The following is a 9,337-nucleotide window of genomic DNA, read 5'->3' on the forward strand; positions in this document are numbered from 1 at the left end:
AAGAAATGGTGGCCCTGGTGGATGGGGGCGGGGGGGAAGGTGCCTGATGTTGACTTGTGCACAGGTAAGCTTGGGATTCTCTTTAGCAAGGTTATGTCTCTAGAAAGACCTCTTTCACCAGCTGCTTTCTTGAAGGCTGCAGAGGACAATGCTTCATCTCCAAGGAAGTAAATGTATTGCACTCCATGGCTGCCTTCACGGCGAGGACCATGAAGACAAGTAGGGAGACACAGCGTTTAAGAGGGGAGGATGTCATCATGGCGGACTGGGACGTCGGAAGAGGGCGGGGTAGCTCCCTCATGGCATCCAGCGCATGCGTAGAGGAGACCTCTGTGGGGGACCCGAGTCTGAGGAAAGGGAGACGATGCGGGAAGCCGGAAATTCCCTCTAGCTCTCCACAGGACCCCACCGGCAGCACCACTACGTGGGAACTCTGTAACTCCTGCGGGCTTTCTGAGGACGTCCTGCTGGTCTTAAAACTGTGGCCAGCGTGGATGCGCACCCCCTAATGTTTGCTCTACCTCCTTCTCAGCCTTACTCCCTCTTTCCCTCCAGGGTTGCTGTCCTGGGATTGCTTCTCCAAATAAGGTGTTAGTCCTCAAGCTTTCTGCTTCTCCTAGGGCACCCAGGATAAGATAGAGTATTTGTTGTTTTAGAACTTGAGGCCTTCAAAAAGGCGTTAACCCTGCCCTTTGTATTCATGACCAGTGACCAAAAACACTTGAGCTTAAAGAAAAGGCAGAAATTAACCTCCGGGATTAATATGTACCGGCTAAGGGCTTGCTGCCACTTAGATATCGACCACCAGATGGCGCGGTAACCACGTCCTTTCAGAGCTGGGACTGGTTGCCTGGAGTTCAGACGTTTGGCCTCCTTCCAATCAATTATTTTTACGATTGAATCTTGTGGTAAGAACTGGAGCTGCAGAGAGTTCCCAAAATAGCAGAAGCAGTGGTTATGTAAGCAAATAATATAGTGTGGAAACGTCCATTGACAAGTGTATTTAGTGCCCTTGAAGGTGGGTTTCAAATCACTCTTATTTTCTTATACTGGGTAACATATATTACTTTCTGTTTTAAATCTTTTTTTTTTTTTTTTGAGGTGAAATACACATGACATAAAATGAACCATTTTAAAGTGAATAATTTAGTGGCCTTTAGTACATTGACAATGTTTTGTAACCACCATCTCTACCTAGTTCCAAAACATTTCCATCATTCTAAAGGAAAATCCATTTTAAGCAGTTTCTCCCATTTCTCCTCTCCTCAACCCCTGGCAACCAACCAATGTACATTTTGTCCTGATGGATTGATCTCTCCTGGATATTTCGTATAAACTGAATCATACAATATGTGGTCTTTTGTGCCTGGTATCTTTGACTTAGCAGAAAGTTTTTAAGGTTCCTCCACATTGTGGCATTCATTCCTTTGTATGGTTGAATAATATTCTACTGTATGGATATACCACAATTAGTTTATCCACTGAGGACATTTGGGTTGTTTCCACCTTTGAGCTATTGTGACCAGTGCTGCTATAAACATTTGTGTGCAGGAACTTGTTTGAGTACCTGTTTCCAATCCTAAAATGGAATTGGTGGGTCATATGGCAATTCTATGTTGCTGGGGGGGTTTTTTGTTTGTTTGTTTGTTTTAAGAAACTGCAAAACTTTTCCACAGAAGCTGAACGATTTCACAGTTCCACCAGCAGTGTAGGAGAGTTGCAATTTCTTCACATTCTCACCAACACTTGTTATTGTCATTATCATTATTATTATTATTATTACCATCCTGGTGGGTGTGAAGAGGTACCTCATTGTGGTTTTGATTTGGATTTCCCTAATAATTAATGATGTTCAGCATCTGTTCATATGCTTGTTGGTCAATTTGTATATCTTCTTTGTAGAAATACCTTTTCAAGTCTTTTGCCCATTCTTAAAAATGTCTTCTATTCTTTAGGTTACCTTTTCACTTTCTTAATTATATCATTTGATGTACAAAAGTTTTTAATTTTGATGAAGCCAAATATATCTATTTTTTCTTTTGTTGCCCTTGCTTTAGATATCACATCCACTGTCAAATCCAACGTCATAAAGATTTACTCTTATGTTTTCTTCTAAAAGTTTAATGTTTTTTGCTCTTATACTTAATTCATTCATGCGTTTTGAGTTAATTTTTGTATATGGTGTGGAGTAGGGGTCCAACTTCATTCTTTTGAATGTGGATATCCAGTTGTCCCAATATCACTCTTCCCCATTGAATGGTCTTGGCATCCTTGTCAAAATCAATTGGCCATAGATGTATAGGTTTATTTCCGGATTTTCAATTCTAATCCATGGGTCGGTAAGTATGTCCTCATGCTGGTACTACATTGTTTTGATTGCTGTAGCTTTGTGGTAAGTTTTGATATTGGAAAATGTAAATCTTCCCACTTTGTTCTTCTTTTGAAGATTGTTTGGCCAGTCCAGGTCCCTTGCAAATTCATGTGAATTTAAGGATTGGCTTTTCCATTTCTGCACAAAAGTCCATTGGAATTTGTATAGAGATTGCACTGAATGTGTAAATTACTTTATGTTGTACTGACATCTTAACAATATTGTCTTCTAATTCATGAACACAGGATGTCTTTCCATTTATTTAGTTGTTTTTTAATTACCTTATGCAGTGTTTTTATAGTTTTCAGCTTATCAGTCTTTCTCCTTCTTGGTTGACTTTATTCCTGGGTGCTTTATACTTTTGGATGATATTGTAAATAGAAAACAGAAAAATAGTTTTCTTAATTCTCTTTTCAGATTATTCATTGCTGGTGTATAGAAACACAACTGACTTTTATGTGTTCATCTTGTACCTTGCAACTTCGCTGAATTTGCTTATTAGCTCTTGTAGCTTTTTGTGGATTCTTGTAGATTCTTTCATGGATATATAGAATCATGTCATCTGTAAGTGGAGATAGTTTTAAGTCTTCCATGCTAATTTAATGCCTCTTATTTGTTTTTCTTATCTAATTTCTCTGGCTGGAACTTTCAGTACAATGGTGATTAGCAGAGGTAAAAGTCTCATCTTTGTCTAGTTTCTGTTCTCAGGGGGAAAGCTCAGTCTTTCACCACTGTGTTTGATGTTAGCCGTGGGATCTTCACAAATACCCTTTATGATGTTGAGGGAGTTCCCTTCTTTTTCTAGTTTTCTGAATGTTTTTATCATGAAAGGCTGTTGGATTTTGTCAATGGCTTTTTCTGTGTCAGCTGAGATGATCATGTGGATTTTTTCCTTCATTGTTATAATGTAGCATATTACATGGATTGATTTGCTTCTGTTAAAGCCACCTTTGTATTCCTGAGCATCTCTTTTTAAAACATTTTTTTTAAATGAAGACATATATAAAGTGTTGTAGGAATATAAATGAAATAGAATTGATTCTGCGGGTCAGAGAAGAAGTCATAGAAAGGGTGAAAGGGAGGGGAAGACAAGCCAGCCTGTAAAAGTCAGATTGGAAATGACCTTGAATGATAAGGATGAAAGCTAAACTTTCAAGCGGAGTCTTTTTCTAATCCCAGATAGATGAGAAGCCATATCCAATTTCCAAAGATCCAGCTTCACTTTTCTTATCTGTAAAATGAATAGATTATTTTGGTTTTGACTATCATTATTATAAATGGAATTTGTCCTCATGCTCATATCATAAACCTTTCCAATGAAGTTATGCAGTTTGCAGACTATAATTTGTAATTAGCAACCCATAGACAGGTAGTCACAGTAAGCATTTAGATTCATCTTTCTTTTTCATTGTTATTAGCATACTAGGATGAACACAAAGTAGATTATTTATGAGACACCTTTTGGATCTAAAGTGTTACGGCTTCCTGAGTCTATGAAACCTATACCACTGGTTCCTCCCTAATTCTACAAAGTCCTAACCCCTAACCCCAGGTTGTCAGAAAAACTATCAGGCAGTTTCATTAAGTCTACCTTAATTCTCCTTTGTCTGAATTCAGATAAACTGTCTTGCCCTGTCCTTGTGAAGATGGAAAATAGCAAAATACCTGTTCCTAGTGGAAGGTTGTCTCTCAACTTGCTTAAACAAGTACCCGTTACACACATCTCAAACTGGTAGGCCATTCTAGTCAGAGTAGGAGAACCGTGGGAGAACACTTGTGGTGAGAACGGCCCGCAGTCACCGCTTTTTCTGGCCCTCCTCACCTCATTTTTCCCCTCCAGCTTTTTTCTCTTGGCCACTTCCTGCCTCCATTGCAGGGCTCTCCAGGGGTATGTAATCCTGTGAGCTAAAAATCCCAGGTGAGGATAGAGCTATCTTGTTAGCTCAGCACATATACATTGGGCGTTTTTCCAGTCATCTTCATTAGGGGCTAAAGAGGAAAGCAAGACCGAAAAGAAAAGATCTCTTTATAGATGACAAGTGCCTTTCTCTGGGTTATTTCGGCTGGTACTGCCAGCAAAGCACACAGACCCTGGCTCCTTTCTTCACTTCCATACCATTTTAAGCACTCAGAACCAGATATAATTCTGTGGCTCATCTACTGTCCCAAGTTAACACCCCAGGCTAAAGTATCCTTGTTGGGGAGCACCATTTTCCCACCAGCTTCCTTTCCACCTGGGAGAAGTCTTTGGGGAGGCACTAGATTAGGATTGGTTAAAGGTTCAGACTGAGCTGGAGAGAACCAGGTTTAAATCCTGGCTCCACCAGCTAGAGAGAACCAGGTGTGAGTGTGTGTTTTAAATTTTTTATTTAAATTTAATTTAACATATAGTGTATTATTAGTTTCAGAAGTAGAATTTAGTGATTCATCAGTTGCATATAACACCTGGTGCTCATTACTTCAAGTGCCCTCCTTACTGCCCATCACCCAATTACCTCATTTCCCCACCCACCTCCCCTCCAGCAACCCTCAGTTTGTTTCCTATAGTTGAGTCTCTTATGGTTTGCCTCCCTCTGTTTTCATCTTATTTTATTTTTCCTTCCCTTCCCGTATGTTCATCTGCTTTGTTTCTTAAATTCCACATATGAGTGAAATCATATGATATTTGTCTTTGTGAGAACCAGATTTGAACTTTGACTCTACCGACTAGGGTCCTGTGTGGCCCTCGGAAAGTCACGAAAGCTTTATGAGCCTGGGTTTCTATCTGTAAATTAAAAGAATGACAGACCTACTAATGGTCTGAGAGATTTCAAAGAATATTATCTGTAAAGTATATAGCATGAGACTTAGCATGGTTACAGTATTAATTTGTCTCTTCTGATTTTAAAACCTTTGTCCTTTACTGTACTCATTCAAGTTTCTTTTCAGTCTGAGAGATCCTGAGAACCACCAGATTCTGTGCAGAGCTGATGCACTCTGTGTGCAGCAGGAATTAACATAGTTTGTAAAGCCGTAGTGACTAATTATACCAGCATCCTGGTTGTCTGTGATGACTACATATCTCAGGTGGCTCCAGAGAATGGACTTGCCCAAATCACCATCATTTCACAACAGAAAGATAATTTAAGCCAAAGAGGAGCAATGGCTATTTTCTGTTAAGAATAATTTATTAAATATTTACTGAGTACTTGCTTTGTACCAGACATATGGAGGTGATGATTTCATAAAGATAAAAAATGAAAACCCATGATTCCCATTCTGAAGACATTCACACTCCAGCGACAGAAAAAAAGGCATACTCATGCAAGACCCAGGCAAGGACATTGTTTCCAAGCTTTGCATCTCCGAGTAAAATAGTCCTTGTCTCTCTTTGACCTTTTAGTTATTAGTGTCCCCCCTTCGAATCTGAATCCCCTACAACAAGACAAAATTTGATAAGAATCCCCTTAAGCCAAAGGACAGTGGAGTTCCTAAATGAATGGCATCGTTTCTAAAATCTGTACTCTTTTAAACTTGCCCTTTTAAACTTTAGTGATAAATGATGACTCATGATGAGTCTGCTGTTCACTGTCTGTCCCAAGTTAGAAACCCCGTAGTCAATGTGAATTTCTTCCTGTCTTTCATCACCCACATCCAGTGTATAACACAATCAGTCTGATGCTAGCAGTAACGTGTCTCCTGAATGCATGCCTTGTATCCCCACCACAACTCTCAACCTGGGCTCTCCGTCTCTCTTGCCTGGCCTGCCCAGGTCCTCCCGCCTTCAATCCATCCTGCCCGCCACCAGCCAGGGAGCCCCCTAAAAACCTAGGCTCAGATGAATCACATCTCAAGATATGCAAAAGGCTTAAAGGTGGCAATTCTAAAGCACCAACAGTACATTTTGAGAAATCATGGAAAAAGGTGAAAAGTGTTACAGGAAAGCGGTGGGGAAATATCTTACCTTAAAGGGGGAAAAAACTCGCTAAGTTCTTGAAACAATAGACCAGGTTTTTATATTTCTCACCCAGGCTTCTAGAGTTTAAGAAAAAAAAAAAAGCCATCTTATTTATTTATTTATTTATTTATTTATTTATTTATTTATTTATTTATTTTTGCTGAGGGATTCTTTTAGTTGGATATGATGTTTTCCAATCTTAATTTTTATTCTGGGTCAAACCAAACAGAATCATAGAATGCTTATTAAAAGTTCTGACAAATCTTGTTCTATCAGTGTTTAATGCTATTGAATATCGGGGCGCCTGGGTGGCTCAGTCGTTAAGCGTCTGCCTTTGGCTCAGGTCATGATCCCAGGGTCCTGGGATCGAGCCCCACATCGGGCTTCTTGCCCTGCAGGAAGCCTGCTTCTCCCTCTCCCACTCCCCCTGCTTGTGTTCCCTCTCTCGCTGTGTCTCTTTCTCCCAAATAAATAAATAAAATCTTTTTAAAAAATGCTATTGAATATCTGCCTTTAGAAGGAAAGAGCTTAAATACCACAATGGCTTTGCTTATTTGATTTCTCTATCATCCTAAAGAAGCCTTTTTTGTACCCTGGTGAGACCGAGGACTTATAAATAGAAATGAAGGGTCTGTAGTGAAGTGTATGGTCAACACTAAAATCACATAGAAATAGCAATTCCGTGTAATAAACCAAGGACACCTAGGGGATTTGAGCTCATCTAAAACATTTAAAAGCAGGCTGACTTTGTCCTTCTGCTCAGGCTTTAAGCCTCCCTATTTGTAACTTACAACAACAGCAGGAGTCCTAATTGATGCTGGTTGGAAGACCCATTAAGAAACTGGAACATTTTAGAAATGTAAAGGACTTAAGACTTCATCTAGCTTGGGTGGCTCATTTTAGGTGAGAAACCAAAGTTGGAACAGCAAGTGATTAGCCAGGGCCACCCAACAAGTCAGGTCCTCAGAACGATCGGCTTGTCACCCCAGCAGGCTCCCAAGTACTGGGCGGTGCACATCGAGAGCAGCTACACAAAATAGCTGTCATGGTGCCAAATTCTTATCTGCTGGTGTCCTTCAGATTGGGTGGGCTGAATGCCAAGGGGAAACTCAGTCTATGAATTCTAATCCTGGACAGTTCTGGTCACAGGGTCTTAAATTTCCCTCCAGGGCACAAGTTCTGGGACAGATCACAGGGGAATAAAAAGCATGAGTGCATCCTGTGGGCACATCTGAATCAGGGCATCTCCTTGGTGTCGCTTTTAACCCCTCTATCTTACTGTAGCCATAGAATCAATCTACACATTTTCTATCCAGCTGTCCTGACCATGCAAATAGACTTTAACAATCTCTTCTCACACTCCAATATGAGCTCGATGTGTGGCTTGTCGTTTCAGTCAGTACCTTGAAGATTTAAAAATTCTGAACGTGACAAACATTTGAGAGGAGAGCGGAGACAGAATCACAGTTCAAGGCTCAGATTTAAGGAAAAGTAAGGGACTCTAAATCGTCAGGGATGTGTCCCTTAGCACTGTCTCAAAGCATGCCAAGGGAAAAAGCTGATCATCTCAATGCGATGCTGATGTGGATGCGGATACTAATGGAGCAACATTTGTTGACTACTTACCACACCAGACACTGGGCTAAGTAATTGACATCCACCATCGCCTTTCATCTCCACACCCTATCAAGTACATTCTATTATATCCTCATTCTACAAATGGGCAAATGCAGGCTCAGTCATTTTAAGTCCCTTAAGTCTATGCTCTTCCCCTCTCCCCCATCGGTCCAAAACTCGTGGTAAAAGTCCATGCTCCTAACCACCATACTAGACATTAACCCAGTCACCGGGCTAGTATTTATCGTTCTTTTTGGTAAGCCCTACTCTTGGTTTGCCCAGTGCTCTTCCAGGACTCCCTCGCCTGTCAGCCCTCTGGGAAGCCTTCTGCAACTCTCCAAGGACGTGTGTTCTCTGCCCCTCCTCCCAGAGCGCCACCTTCTCTCATGGCACTTGGCATACTGTATTTCAGTTTTTGGTGCATTTATCCATGTCCTCCTTCAGAGCACTTTGAGGCAAGGCAACTTTGTTTTATCCAGCACTGTCCTGGCTCATTGCAGATGATCAGCGAGTTCCTTGGATAAATATCTGAGATGAAATCCTACTTGACAAGATGTTTTGGTCATCTATTGCTGAGAAAAAAACGATCCCAAATTTAGTGGCTTAAAATGACAAAAACATTATCCTCTCTCAAGATTCAGAGGGTCAGGAATTAAGACAGGGCTAAAGGGGATGGCTCACCCTTGCTAGATGTTCTCAATAGCTTCTTCACTCTCCACTAAGACTCGGCCACAGCTGGCCGTAATGGTTCCACCGGGATCATCCATCTGGGGCCTCAGTCCTCACTGTCAGCTGGGCTCCCCAGTTCTCCTGTGTGTCGTCTCAGGGCTTTTCTTTCATGTGGTCTCTTCAGGATTGTTAGACTTCTTACATGGAAGTTCAGAATCCCAAATAAGGAAAAACAGAAGCTTCCAGTCCTTAAGGCTTAGACCTGGATCTGCCAGTCAATTCTGCCACCTACCATGGTTAGAGCAAATCACAGGACCAGCACTACACAAAAACATGGATAATAGAGGCCTGGTTCACTGGGGACCATCTTTGGTGCCTGGGTCCCTCTATGCTAATAGAGTCAACTCCATTCCTGCCCAAGCCTCCAAAGTAATGGTATTACTTGAGGATGACTGAACCGGAGAAAGAGAATGCCTCATCCTATTCCGTCACCACAAGTTGAGGGAAAACCTATAATGAAAGCACATAAAAGAGATTTCCAGAGAGTTCTGTGCACAGAAACAGCCAGTGGGACAGTGCCGGGTAAGAAACACCTACAATGTTTAGGATAAAACATACAGCCTACATCTAGCAACATGCAGGTTTCATATATGTTTTATATATAAGGATGTCTTTCTTTTCGGCTCTCTCCTTTTCTCCCTGTCTGTGGTTTAGCCACCTTGTCCCCTCAGGCCCCTGAGGCC

This window comes from Callorhinus ursinus, unplaced genomic scaffold (genome assembly GCF_003265705.2).
Source record: "Callorhinus ursinus isolate GAN/ISIS: 27379988/994484 unplaced genomic scaffold, GSC_fseal_2.0 scaffold5, whole genome shotgun sequence".
Classification (NCBI taxonomy): Eukaryota; Metazoa; Chordata; class Mammalia; order Carnivora; family Otariidae; genus Callorhinus; species Callorhinus ursinus.